The sequence below is a fragment of the Apostichopus japonicus genome, chromosome 3 (assembly GCF_037975245.1).
Source record: "Apostichopus japonicus isolate 1M-3 chromosome 3, ASM3797524v1, whole genome shotgun sequence".
Classification (NCBI taxonomy): Eukaryota; Metazoa; Echinodermata; class Holothuroidea; order Aspidochirotida; family Stichopodidae; genus Apostichopus; species Apostichopus japonicus.
Window position 1 is genome coordinate 29645575 of NC_092563.1, and position 15135 is coordinate 29660709.

Sequence of the window (15135 nt, forward strand, 5' to 3'; positions counted from 1 at the left end):
GCAAACTGTAACTCAGAAATGTTGATATACATTGTATAAACAAATGGACAGGGTGAAGAACATTGCTTAAAGAAAGTGGAAAATACAGATAAAAGTTAATAAAACAGGACAACGGTAGACATTAAGATGGACAATGTGTAGATGTTGGTGGTTAATGGTGCATTAATATCATGATGAGGCAAGTAGGAAATTGACCATAGGCATGGAATTAAAACTTCCCTAAAAGTCATTTTAAATGTTTACTTTCTCTTTTGCTCTTTTGTTCTGGATTGAATTACGTTTAATTTCATTCATATCGCAGGATTTCATTGGGTGGCTGCTATGACCAATCAGATATACGAGGCCATCGACGAACGTACATCGGCTCTATGCCAGGAAGGATCATTAATGGACTAAGAACTGCTGGAGTGAACAACCCTGTCTTTCTTCTAGATGAGATTGATAAATTGGTAAAGCCTCCATTAAAACAACATGATCACTTAATGCCTTCATTCTCTTTGTGCTTGTGTGTTTAATTGAGTTCATTGTTGGACTGTTTGCCTCATTTTCAAGTAGCTAGTTCATTACATAAGTCATGAAGATTGAAATGTGAAGTTGAGCATCGGAACTGTCACAGACATATTTTATTTGTTAAAATTTGTGATCATTTAATACATGAATTTAATATGACTGCAGTTCCAGACTTCATTATTTTTTTTTTGCATATCTGTGAAGTACTTGCCTTCAGTTCAAAAACAACAGAACTACTCAAACATGGTGAACTTATTCAGTAGATATTATTGTTTTTATACTAAAGATGAGTTATTGCATCTTGTAAACTGTTAGTCTCTTAAAGACAATTTTAACCATACTTTACTTCTTATTACATTACATTACATTCTCACTACAATATTATTATTAAGTTGCAATTTTTCTCTGTATGGGATTTTTAAAATTGGTTAATAAATAGAACAAGGCATAGAGTTGGTATTGCCAGATCTTTTAGACAATAGTTAACTTCATCAGTTGGAGATTTATTTTATTGGTGTTCTTTTCTTTTGCCATTACAGGGTAAAGGACTTCATGGAGATCCTGCAGCTGCCCTGCTGGAAGTTTTGGACCCTGAACAAAATTTTACCTTCACTGACCAGTATCCTTTCATCACACAGAGTTGTAGCAAGGCACTTATTAATTTGACATTTAAAGGGAAACGTCACAAATCTACATGTTTTTCAGTTTTGGGGCAGGGGTGACTGATGTCATTAATATTTACAACATTGTCATCGAATTACACTGTTGATGACTTGGTATTATAGAGTTCCCCTTTAATATGTTGGCCATATTGGTTCCAATGGTCTTTGGTGCAAAACTTGGCCTTTGTCCTTTCAGTACAACATAGATACGACCTTGTTTAGTTCCATTTGATGGCTTTTATGCCATACAGACTACTTTTCACCGGAGTAACTGTTAAGTAGATGAAAGCTATTGCATCTGGGAAATCATAATGTTGAACTTTTATCTGGCTAAAATGTGGAACAGCTTCAAGAGTTCACATCTAAAGTGTTTAAAAAATAACAAACAACATCCAATAGTTCACTGAATCAACTCCAAACATGAGGTACAAGTAAGATGCTATGTGAGCTCCAAACATGAGGTTCAAGTAAGATGCTATATGAGCTCCAAACATGAGGTGCAAGTAAGGAGCTAAGTGAGCTCCAAACATGAGCTGCAAGTAAGATGCTATATGGGCTCCAAACATGAGCTGCAAGTAAGATGCTATATGGGCTCCAAACATGAGGTGCAAGTAAGATGCTATATGAGCTCCAAACATAAGGTACAAGTAAGATGCTATGGAGCTTTCCTAGTATGTGTGGCTATTAAACCTGTTTCAACCGTTTAAAAATAAACCAACTTGGCTGACTGAATGCTATCATGAGAGTTTCCAAGCTTGGTGGAATGTGCTCTTCTTAGCCGCAGATGTTCATGTGATCATTCTGCTATTTGGAGAGTGATGTTACTAACATGAAACATCAGGCCCTCAAGCTTCTACATATTTGTCATTTACTTGTTAGAACCATATTCTGAAGTTTCCTTAAACAGACCATAGTTACCTAAATGTGCCTTTCGACTTGTCACAAGTCCTCTTTATAGCAACAGCTAACAGTGCTGCCACGATTCCTACAGCCCTGCTGGACAGGATGGAGATCATTCACGTACGTCCCTGGTTACACTCAAGAGGAGAAAGCAGAGATTGCATTGCGTCATCTGGTCAGCAAACAACTCAAGGAACACGGTTTAACGGAAGAACAGCTCCAGTTTACCGAGGACGGGATTAAACTCATCAGTGAGTATCAGAGATTAAAATAGAGTATCGTACTTCAGGATTGGAATTTTAGATCATGTTTGAATTACGTGTGCACGTGTGGTGTCTGTTATCTGCTGTCAATGTGTCGTTTTCTGATCCAACTTTATTGATTTCTTGATTTTGACGGAAGACATGAAAGTCTCAACTGGAGAGATCTAGTTGGAACAGTGATGCTACTTTTGTTTTGCAATCAATATTACTGATCTGGTACTGAATGTCCATTGATGTTACTTGGATACATGTAACCATTCAATATTACTTCATGCTACTAGCAATTGCAGTATGCCAAAGTCATAATTACCTTATTTCCAATTAGCTCTATTTTCTCCTGGCAGTATAAAGGGCTTATAAATACTTCAAAACAAAAGCATATGAAATATACTTTTGCTTATTGAGGTGAGACAGATTATCGATCGATCCTTTAGGAATTCAAGTTTGTTTATACATGATGCTCGTTCCTTATCTAACAGCTTATCATGTTTTGTCTTCTTTGTTATGCTTTCTCTCTCCGAAGTTGCAAGGTACACCCGTGAATCTGGAGTTCGTGCTCTGGAGAGAAAGCTTGGATCGGTCTGTCGAGCAGTCGCAGTCAAGGTAGCAGAACACCAGTCTTGTCAAATATGTGTGTGACATAGGTACTTGAGGTACCTGCATATAGCATATTTCTTAACCACCTCTTTTCTATTTGCAATTTATGAAGTGAGCCCTTATTTTAGCCTTATGATCATCTCATTCTAACTAAACAAAAGAAACTAAAACCAACATATGAAATCCAGTCAATCCTCAAGATTCATGGCTTTTGCCAATGGTTACTGGCAGTAGTATTGTTTTATAGCAAATAAAGAATATACCAGTGCCTGTGATGACCTTGTAGAGAGAGAATTGGTTGTGCTTTGGAGAGGGGTAAGTTACTGTTATTTTATTTGTTCTTGACTAACAAGTCACATTGTACATATACCATTGTTTTCATATAGCTAGGTCTAGCATGAGGGGAATGCTTTGTATGCATTAATCTCCGGTAATTGGTATGTGCGTTGAGAACCATGAAATGACTGTCTGTGACAGTCAGGGTATTTTTGGAGTATTGAGTATGTAATTTCATTGTTTGTTCATGTATCTAGACTCTTCTTAGATTATGAAGCATGGTTGTTTATTATTCATGGTGTTATTGGTTTTCCTATGGGTGCTGTATATACAGGCATAGAGTGATATACTTTGGGGTCAGACTTATCTCAAGTGCTTCATTTAGTTTATCCATTTATGGCCTGATGGCATGGTGAACATTAGGGTTTTTGATTGCGAAATGGTCCTTTAGGTAGCATGCTTTATTCCTTATCTAGGATCCTAAAGAATTGTTTTAAGTCGTACTGTATTTAATGTTCAGATGCTATGAGAATTGAAGTCATAGACTTGTTGATTATTTAAAGGGACACCCCAGTTTTCAACATTACTTAATAGTTGTCAATGTAAACAGCATAGAGTCAGGAAACACCATGTTTATTAATTGTTCAGTATTTAAAGGGGTATTACCCACCATTTGTGGAATCTTTTAAAGGGAACGTATTAAAACTCATGCATATTGGAAATAAGGAGGGAAGCCCCATTTGCGGATACCCGTTCACATGTTTTCCTGCGTACAATTGCCTTTATACCATCAGCTGTTTAATAAAGTCAGACTGTATGTAATCATCACTGCCAAGATCTTTATAAGATTTGCTGTACGTATATGTGTTGATTCATAGCATTGTAAATAGGAGTCATTTTGTCAAAAGCTCTGTTTTATCTTGTTAAGTGAGCTTGTTTTTATGTATTGTTCTTTCTTTTCATTTGTTTAAAGGTTTCAGTTCGGTTAACACCAGGATAGTATTAAATGATAGAGACGAAGAAGAAAGCTTGTTGTGTAATCATTCCCCCCACCCCCTGCTTGGTCACATGTGAGTATAGCCTCACCATCTGAGGAGGAAGAGGAGAAGAGAGAAGTTGCACCACCTCAACAACCAACTGAAGATGCCTTAATTGAAATGACACCTGAGATGCCTATTGTGATTGATAAACTTGCCATCAGGGATATACTTGGGGTGAGTCATCAGATTTTAGATTTATACTGGAATGAATAAATGAATGAAAAAAATCATAAAGCCCACATTTTAAGCAATTTTATCCATGCCTGGATATGTATTTTACATATATTAGTATGTGCTGCTCTGTTTTCTTCCTTCTCTTGTGTAAGTCAGTGAATCATGTGAAGTATATGTTATCTTCCCTCCCTCCCTCCCTCCCCACCCCCCCCCCCCCACCCCTTACCTCTCACTCTTTCCACCCTCCTGCTCCTATACAATCACCTATAGCTTTTAGAACACTTAGAGTATTAATTGTTGAGCATGTCTGATTGTTACAATGCATTACAGGATAAACCCAATAGAAAGGGGCAAAAATATCACATATTTATTCAAATGAAAGTAACCTACAAAACCATATACATATATATAATGTAGATGTTTTGCATTTTTAAACTTTTCAGCCTGCCATCTATGAGAGGGAAAAGTATGAGAGGTTGTCACAGCCGGGAGTAGCAATAGGTGAGTTGAAGATATGATAACGTTATACTCTTTGAAAAAGGAGACCCACTCTACAATTATGTATGCATATGTATAAACGTAATTATATGCAAATTATGTATAAAATTGAAAGAGCAAAGAAATTTTCACGTTCTTTCAAATTTAGAAAGAGGAGACAATAGGGGTGGTCCAATTAAATGTGCCAATATTTGGGAAGGTTAACTTGGTTCCCACTAATTAGTATCATTTTTTTTTTCAATTTTGTGGGTGTTGTTCGTGGTGCTGTTGTGAAGTAGACTATCACATCTAAAGGTTCCACAAGAGATACACTTGATAAGGGTTCTCGAGCCATGCTTTGAAACACTAAAACTTTTAGCTACTTATTACAATTGCCATGTATTGAAAGTTTCATTTTGTGTATTTTGTGTACAGAGGTGATAGAGAAAAGATATTTATATTCCCTTCAAGTTGAGTTGAACTATATCAATCAAACTTTCAAGTCACATATATAAATATTTGTCACTGAAAACCTTCAATATTTTTTTCTTTTTCTGGCCAATTCTTTCTATATTTTCATTCATTTTTTCTTTTCATTTACTCTATGATAGGGCTGGCCTGGACTACTATGGGTGGGGAGATCATGTTTGTTGAAGCTGCCAAGATGGGGGGCGACAGGGAACTCACACTGACCGGTCAGCTAGGTGACGTCATGAAGGAATCTGACCAACTGGCCCTCACCTGGGTTCGAAGTCATGCCGCCGAGGTATGCTACGATTGTTAGACAACACTTAACTTATTAACCTTGACTTTGTAGTTACTCATGCCAATGACAACTAGATATAAACCAGAACACATAGTCACCGACAAGTTGAAGTCAGAAATTGAATGACAGATATCCACCAAATTATCAGGTTTTACTGTAGCAACATGTTAACAGGCTACTTGACAGATTGTCCATTTCATGTATTTAATCAGGAGAAATATTCAAACTTCAGTGAATTTGATTTCATTGCATTAAGTCTTACAAGAGGTCAGTTCAAAGCTGTTTAAGGTATGGGCTTTTAAACACAAAGATCATTTAATGTTGCAGCCAGCAGGATAACTCACGTATAATATTCAAACTTGAATAATTAAAATTCTCAGACATCAACTGAAAGAATATTTTCTTAAAATGTCTGCCAGATTATACAAATAGTCACTTAAAGTACATGCCATTCAACAACTGGTTATTTCAGAGATTTTTTTTTCAATCTTTGTGACTTGTTTGAAATTTTCGGTACAAACTTGTCTTTTCTCTTTTATTCCTTCATCAGTGCGGTCTAGACCAGAAAACACAGGAAGATCTACTGAGAAAGACTGATGTCCACATCCATTTTCCAGCAGGAGCAGTGGGGAAGGATGGACCATCAGCTGGGTAACCATTACCTGTGTACTTGTGTCCCTCTTCAGGTAACTACATGTACAATATAACACCAGTAGTGCCATCACCTTTATTGGCCAGTTAAACTTAATCTGTGTCAGATAGAACGCTGAAGAATGAAACTTTTGACATTTTCAAGCTGTTTGGTGAGTTTAAAATATACCTCAAGGCACACATTGACAAGGTTTTATCGACTGTCTAAAGTATACACCGAACAAATAAGTATTGTGCAAGTGCTTGAGATATAGGCTTATTCGTCTGCTTTTTCTTTTGTGGCTAATTTTATGCATTTTGGCTACCATGTGATAGCAGTGGTTATAGAAACCATATAATTAACTGTGAAATCTGAAAACAAATTTGGCATGTATAATTGTCTGTTGCTATATTTTAAATATTAATATGTGTTATGACAGGTGACAATATTGCATGGCATGTATAATTGTCTGATGTTCTCCAGTTGGAATTTGAAGGATTTAATGTACTATAGTACTGAAGTATAAAAGAAGTGAATGGTCTGGTGGTTGCCATGCAGGAGCAATATTATAGTCTTCATCTTTGCCCATATTTTGTTATTATCCCACAGTGATCGTTGTGTGCGTTGTGATACAGCCATGACTGGTGAGATCACCCTTAGAGGGATGGTGTCAGCCGTAAGTTGTAAACTTCACTTCATGTAGAGTTGAGCAAACAAGGAGCTGGTTTTACTGCTGTCGATAATGTCTGACCCAAATCATCAGAAACACTATCAACCCAAAGTATTTCTACCCAAGAACATCACAGTTGGATGTTATTTGTTTGTTTATAGCTTTCTCTAAACAAAATAAACATATTCTGTGAACATACAGAGCAGCTTAAGATTTAAGCCAATTTCAGTTATGTTAGTCCAGTCAAGCAGTGTGCTGATGGTAAAATGTTTCACATTGACAAGGAATTGCTTACATGAAATGAGACTTATGGTCTGAATCAGTGTTTTATGTCTTTCTTTCATTGTGGATGCTGATGTATGACAAGCAGTTCTATTTTTGTATCTTTTGAATGCAGGTTGGCGCTGGGCGGTATTAAGGAAAAGGTCCTAGCAGCCCATCGTGCAGGAATCTATCGGATTATTCTACCAAAAAGAAACGAGACGGATTTGGAAGAAGTACCAAAGAATGTCCTCTCACAGATGACCTTCGTCTTTGCCAGAACGTTGGAGGATGTTCTGGATGCAGCATTTGAAGGAGGGTTTCCCCATCTCAAGAGAATGGTTGTGTCAGAAGATGTCATTCCGAGTAAATTGTAGATAAAAACAGTTAAATACAACAACAATCAGAAAATGAAGTCAGTACTTTCAAGCCAGTAACAGAAGAATAAATCGATGACCAGTGATGCAATTGTTATATGTTACTATGGTGAATGTTAATGATATGCACTACTATTGAGTTTGATTTTGAGTTTGATTGCAATGTAGTGGTTATCTAATGCTGCTTTGTGTTGCTTGGCTCCAATTTATATCCACTACTATTGCAATGTAGTCATAATTTAATGCTGCTTGGTGTTGCTGGCTGCAAGTTATATCCACTCTATGAGATATTACATTATTGATTACCAATACAACAATGAAAGTGGACAAGTTGTTCAAGGATTAATCCAAGTGATTTGATCGTATGAAGAAATGTTTCTTTCATATACTTCACAGCATAGTGACACCATGTTGAGAATAACTCTATATAACAATAATATTGTATGTAACATTGTGACACCACTGTGAAAGTAGTCTGTGATCATTTACTACATATGATCAGATCGCTGTAATATTACATAGTGACTCCAATGTGAGGTAATCAGATCACTGTAATATTACATAATGACTCCACTGTGAAGTAGTCAGATCACTGTAATATTACATAGTGACTCCACTGTGAAGTAGTCAGATCACTGTAATATTACATAGTGACTACACTGTGAAATAATCAAATGACTGTATTATTACATATTGACACCACTGTATGAATCAAGATTTGAGTTGTTTTAGCAATATCAATCGTCTGGAGGATGTACATGTGGTTGGATTACAAAGATGGGATTGCCAGTTTGTGAATGTGAAACAGATGTAAACAGATGAAACCAAATTGATAGATGTTAATGACAAATACAGGAAGGAACTCCAAAGATGTTTGAGTGTAAGAAGCAATTTAATGAAAATTAAAGAAATACATGAAGATAGGGGGGAAAACGAAACAAAAACAAGAGAAAAAACAGGAAATTGCTTTCCCTTCCTTCTGCTATCATCAGAAAGAGAAATTTGCTGCGAAACAATTCATTGTATGGAATCGCTAGTGATTTCCAGTTTTTAACTGAAAAGTGAGATTGTAATTGATCAAACCAAGATACCCCTCATCTTTCTTTTAACCAAGATGAACAATAATTTGTGGTAAATCAGTGATCCAATACAATTCTAACACATGTCTCATAGAATTCTAATAATTGTTGCCCAAACACTGCTGCTAACAGCTTAAAATCACATGCAAAATTAAGCCATCATTTTTCAATATTTTCAGCTTTCTTACTTTATTTAATGTGAAATTTGATAAGTCAAATTAATGTATTTTAGTATCGCAGTGTATGAATCATTTTCCTAACATGAACACAAGACATTGCTTTATAAAGAGGAAATAATATTGTTGTGACCAAATTTGATTTCTAGTTTAGTCTTTACTCCTTCAATTTGTTTATAGCGCCCTCGTTTTTAGTGAGTGAAACTTCGATTTACTTCAGCCATCTTGTTTGGGCTGTTGCTGGTTTTTAGATGGTGTTTCGGCAGCTTGGTTATACAATTTAAAGGTTTAGGTGGGTAAATAGTTTCCTTTGTTTATTTTATTGTCTTTTGACAGCTTTCTTGGGATATGGTTTTCCTGTAAGGTTGCTAGGTTTCATTTTGGTACATGTGACTTTTCTCTTTCTTCATTGAGATAGTAACGACAGTGTATTCCTATACTTTATATATTAAATGCTTATATGTCTTGTTGTAGTCAAAGTGTAACGTTAGGACTTACTTATCATTGTTCCTTATTACTTGGTCGCAGTGCAGTTTTATGTTTTTGTAAGATGTGTCAAGGTTTATTGTTAGAGATTGACATTGTGTATGTTACAGTGTTTTTATTCATAATTGTATTTTGTTTTTCCAGTTTACGATTGTGAACTACAATACGTCAGGTTCTTACGTTTCGGTTCTTACGTGGAGGTGGGGAAATTGTTTCGGTGAGATGATATTTCGCAATCGTTTGTTGCAGGGGGGTATACGTACTTTTATTGGGCTTGGGTTTATTTTAAGATTCTCGTTTAGTTTAGCTTCCCTGGGCAAGCTTGGGTGAATGTGTTTTTTCAGTACTGTGGTATTCAGTGGGGAAATTGGAGGTTTATCAAGTTTGTAGTTTAGACTTGGCTAGGGTTTATATCAAAGGTGATCTATTTCACAATGCATATTTTTCAGGGATGTTGTTATGTGGTTTATATTATGTATATGCAGTTTCTTGGGAGTTTGGAAGTCCTCTAGAGTTAAAGGGGTAGTGAGTTTGGAAGTCCTCAAGAGTTAAAGGGGTAGTGTATGGAGATATTAGTAGCAATTTATTTTCTATGTCTTTTGCTTCATTTTTTACTCTCTTCAGTTAATCCCTACGCTGTCGAAGTTGAGCGCATTAAACCAACGGATCTCCAAATTGCCTACCGAGTTTTCTTTCTTAAGCTAAGGACCCAATAAATATGTAAATGTTAATTGCTATGTAGATTTTCATTTCTTTGGAATAATGCAAGGCATGGTTGTTAAGCATATTTTGTGGTTGCTATGGACACAGGGTGGAATGTTATGCTGATGTAATTTTCATTCTGCTGTTCTCTTCGTTTTGCATAATTAGTCAGTTTGCTTTTTCATTGGGGTCCAACTACATATCTGAATGACAAGCAATGCCATTTTAGGTGCTTCATTAAATGTAACTTCAGTTAAAAGTTCAATTAACGTGGTAAGGGTTAATTTTAGTAATTCTTTGCAGTAAAAGGTGATTTGTATGAAGCATCTCCTGAAAATGTGTAAGTCATTTAGCCTATGCCTTGAATGTAAACAAACTTTTAACAGCAAATTGACAATTTTCGTCTACAAGTTGCAACCCCCGCCCACACTTTAATGAGGGTTGGAGGCCACCCAACACTCAACTATGATATGATTGAGAGGAAATGTTTACTTTGATTGGGTAATATCTGACCCTGGTTCTTGAGTAAGGGTAAAGTAAATGATAAATTGGGACCCTTTGTTTGAAGGATTAGTTTCAAAAGCATAAGGTTTGATTGTCGGACCAGATATGAGTCATAGCAGACCACTGACAATCCATCAGACTTTTCAATTAATTCACCACCATGTCTCTTATGTATTTTATTAAGCATTTTATCCTAAGATAGCTTCTATTTTTTGTTTCAATGAAATTATAATTGTGTATTTGATGTCTCAGATTAAAACAGAAGGCAACGCTGCCTCGAATTGGGAAAAGTGCAATGAAATTGTCCTTGAACAGGACCAAGTTATGATGTACAAAATTCCATCTGATTTCATCTTACCAAGTTTCTATGCAATTTAAGTGGACAATATTTCACACGGTTCAAGGAAGAAAGGGGCAGTTTTCTTTTAGCCTTTAAACGGAAGGGTGCAAGGTTAGTCAAATGGGTAAAGTGATGGATGTGATTGGACGCGACAAGACAAAAGGTAAATGAAGTGCTTGACTCTAAATCATCTTGAACCCCTTCCAACTCCCCTCCCCCCAACTACAACCTTGCATTTATTGCTTGTTAATGCTACTTTGAATCTCACAAACAAAAATAAGTATTCATTGATGTATGAAGCTTTTACTCCCGGCAGGTTTTCTTCTGCCATGTTGAAATCTTTTGAGCTCTTACTCCTTAAAGAGCTAAAAGAAATGTTTGATTTATCAAGAACCAGTCTCTTTCTGCCGTGATTTCCTGTTGATTTTTGTGTATAAGAGAATTCTTTTTTTAATTCTTGTAATTCAAAGATGCTTCTATGAACAATTAAAACTACTTCTTTGTTATTTTGATTTTGTCTTCTTGGTTTTATCTTAGATGTGAATTGTTTCTCTTCTAGGAAATGAAATATGTGGAAGATTGTAACGTTACCAAAGCTTGAGTCTCACAGTTTGCCCCCTTATCTACCCCTTTTTCCAGCTACTACACAAGGTGAACAAACCAATGGTTACTTGTTTTTGGTTTACTTAAAGTTGCTCAAGTTTTGTTTTCTTAGGGAGAACCCCAGAGCAGTCTTCAATGTTCTCACGTGTTACACACTCTACTTTATAAATGATAAAATAAAGTAGTAAAACAATATTTATAAAACACAATACCCATCATTACAATGTTCACAGGTACTATAACAAAACTATACACCACTTAAACTTTAAAAATAAAAATAAAAACTTACAAAAATTCGAGCTGAAAAGCAGCTTTGTATAAATGTGTTTGAAGTGACACTTAATAAACTTTATGAGATTGACTTGAAAGAACATGTGGAGGAAGAGCATTGAAACGTCTTGGACCTAAATTTTCAAAAGCATGTTATCTATATAAAATCTTAGGCTTTTTCCATCATTCGTAGATTCTGTGAGACTTTTCTTTCGCTAGATATATAGAACCTGATCAAAGATTTCTAGCAGAACTGTAACACTGAACCAATTCACATAAATAAAACTGAACCAATTCACATAAATAAAAATCCTTGGTTGCCTCTGGCACTTCTATAATACTCTTTCCTAATCAGTTGAGGGAAATTTGAATTTGTTCCTCCCCCGACCCCCACCTTTCAATGAACTCCTGTGGACACAACTGCTGCATGTCAACGTGAGGAAGAAGTGTTTAAGCAGAAGTTTTTACCATCTCCCTTCCCCTCACAAGAGAAAAAAATGGAACAGTTGAGATACAACAAAAATTCAAGATTATTTATTGCTCCTTATAAAATCAATACTTTCTTTTTCTACAAGATACAATACTATCAGTCTGGAACGTTTATTAGGCAAACTTTCTCCAATTTTATGGTGAAGCAAAACACACGTACCTTAATACTGAGTGTGTTTTCAAGATGACATTGGGAAAGCTTAATAAATATACATGTAAATTTGAATGATTTCCCTGCACTCGGACAATACTGAAGATTGCACAATCAATCTAATTCAAATAACAATAAATTTATGTCCAATCTTTGTGATTAACTTGTATTGTCTGTCACACAGGGCAGTCATTCCAACTGTCACCTAGGCACCACCTGTCACACAGGTGCAGTCATGGTCAAACCCACATTGTCATGTAGGCAGCCCCAACAGCCAGTCTCACACAGGGACAGATCTACCACACACAGCTTATATTTCCACCTGTCACACTATGACAAAGTCTAGCTGTTAAGCACTATCACATAGGATCAATCTGACAGCAGCAGCAGTCTAACTGTCACACAGGCATATTCCAAATAACATTGACAGTGTGTCACAGAGGGGCACAGTTTCATGGTCAAATAGGGGCTGGGCCTGATTGTCTCATGCATGGATTTATCTGTCATTCAGAGCTATTACACTGACTGTCACATAGAGACAGTCTAACTGACAAATAGCAGCAATGTGACTGTCACACTTAGTCTGACTAGCACTGACTGTCACATAGAGGCAGTCTGACTGACAAATAGCAGCACTGTGACTGTCACACATAGTCTGACTAACACTGAATGTCACATAGAGGCAGTCTAACTGACAAATAGCAGCACTGTGACTGTCACACATAGTCTGACTAACACTGACTGTCACATAGAGGCAGTCTGAATGACAAACAGCAGCTCTTTGTGACTGTCACACATAGTCTGACTAACACTGACTGTCACATAGAGACAGTCTAACTGTAAAATAGCAGTGCTGTGACTGTCAGACAGGATTATACCAAATGATATTGCTAGTTTGTCACAGAAAGGCACAGTCTGTCAAACAGGCACATTCTTATTGTCTGTCTAGTATATGATCTGAATAGCAGGCTGCCTGCATGTCACAAAATCACACTGGGGATTAATTCACAGCTTGTCACAGAGGGGGCTACAGACTGTCAAAAACATACCTTAAACCATCAGTAAACCAAGAAATGTCCAAACATCACAATTGAAAGTCTTCAAATGTGAACAAAATTCAACCATTAAATTTCATTGCAAGTTGAACAGTGTGTTCCCTGTCCGATTCTGACCACATTTGAATGAACCTTCATTTAAAACAAAAACACAAATACAATTTCATGAGCATTCAATACTCTATACATCCTATAAACAACACAGTTAAAAAGTAAATGATTTGGATATTGGTAAGGAAACTTCTTTTGTCTTTGATTAAAATACCCATGGCAGCCAAAAAAATTAAATCATGAAATGTTAGTATTGAGGGATTCTTATTTATCATAACTTGATGATTCCCTACTCTTAAGAAATTCTTTTCTGCACCGCTAAAACTGTTTGCTAAATATTTCCTTGTACTGATTCACAGATACGTTGATACGTGCTACACAGTAACAACCGGGTTGTGTCTAAGCATAATCTGCTTAATATCACTAACTGTTAACAAGACAGTCACACAGTACTACAACCCAGTCCTGATAATTCTTACACAGTTCTGAGTATTCTCCTATCTCAGGAAAAGTGCCGAAAAGCAACAGGAGAACATTAGTTCTGATATGTAATCCCAAAAAATCTGGCATTTTATAGCTTAGATGACAGAGTTGAGAGACAATTTTAGACCACTTTAGCCCTCCGAAGAGTAGAACAGAAAGTAAAAGTACTATGAATGGCCAACATGTCAGCTATGGGTTGTAATGAGTTGGGTTTAACTAGTGAGAACTTCTACTAGGACTTACAAGAGACCATATTACTTTGACTTTTTATTGTGTAAGTCAATGGGAGAATTATATGGAGTATGCTACCCTTATGTCTTTACACTATCACTGTGAATATAAAGTGCTTTTTCACTTATATCACTATAATTGTCGCCCGGTCAATGTTATTATTACACTGCCATCCTACTATCATCCTATTTACTTAAAGGGTGTGAAGACTCTCGCAAAAAGAAACGTCTAATATCGGTAATTTGACCTAGTTTCGAATGAGGTGTAACAGAAGTGTTAAACACCACCATCGATCCCAGAACATACACACACAGCTTGTTACCGTTGGTAATTATACACTATTGTACAGTCAGTACATACAGCTGCGGTCAATACCCACAGTACGGTATACAAACGATACAGCGATGGACATCTCAGGTCCAGCTAAAGATAACAATCAAGGTATCACGTTTCATTACTGTCTGCATTTTGTAGCGACACGAACAAAACGTCACTTGCATGCAACAGAAAGTAAACCTTTTCAGATGGCCGCACGCCATTTGGGGCCAGTCTTCAATGCCCTTAATAAAGTAACTAATGCACGATCACATGAGGTTTTGCATGTCATCACTGCAATCCTTGTGAATACATAATTAGTAATAGATTGGCAGTCTTTACACTATCACCACTACCACTGTAACTGTTCAACAATCACTGCCAGCATAAACCCCTAGTCTCATTAACAAACACCGTGTGATAAGTTACGTACAGCATTGCCCAGTTGTTAAAGGTTTTACATAAATGAGGTATCTTGTGTAACTTTGGAGAAAATAAAAAAACAGAGAAAGCACAACCAATGTCCGGTCCAATATCAAACCATTGGTTTCTACTTTGTGGACAGTCCAGTAAGTAGTCTGAATCATAGTTACATT

At 36.4% G+C, this 15135-nt stretch overlaps 1 pseudogene; it reads left to right on the forward strand.

Moving 5' to 3' along the window:
• Positions 1 to 173: 173 nt before the first annotated feature.
• Positions 174 to 11403, forward strand: LOC139964503 (lon protease homolog 2, peroxisomal-like; annotated as a pseudogene).
• The last annotated feature ends 3732 nt before the right edge of the window (positions 11404 to 15135 follow it).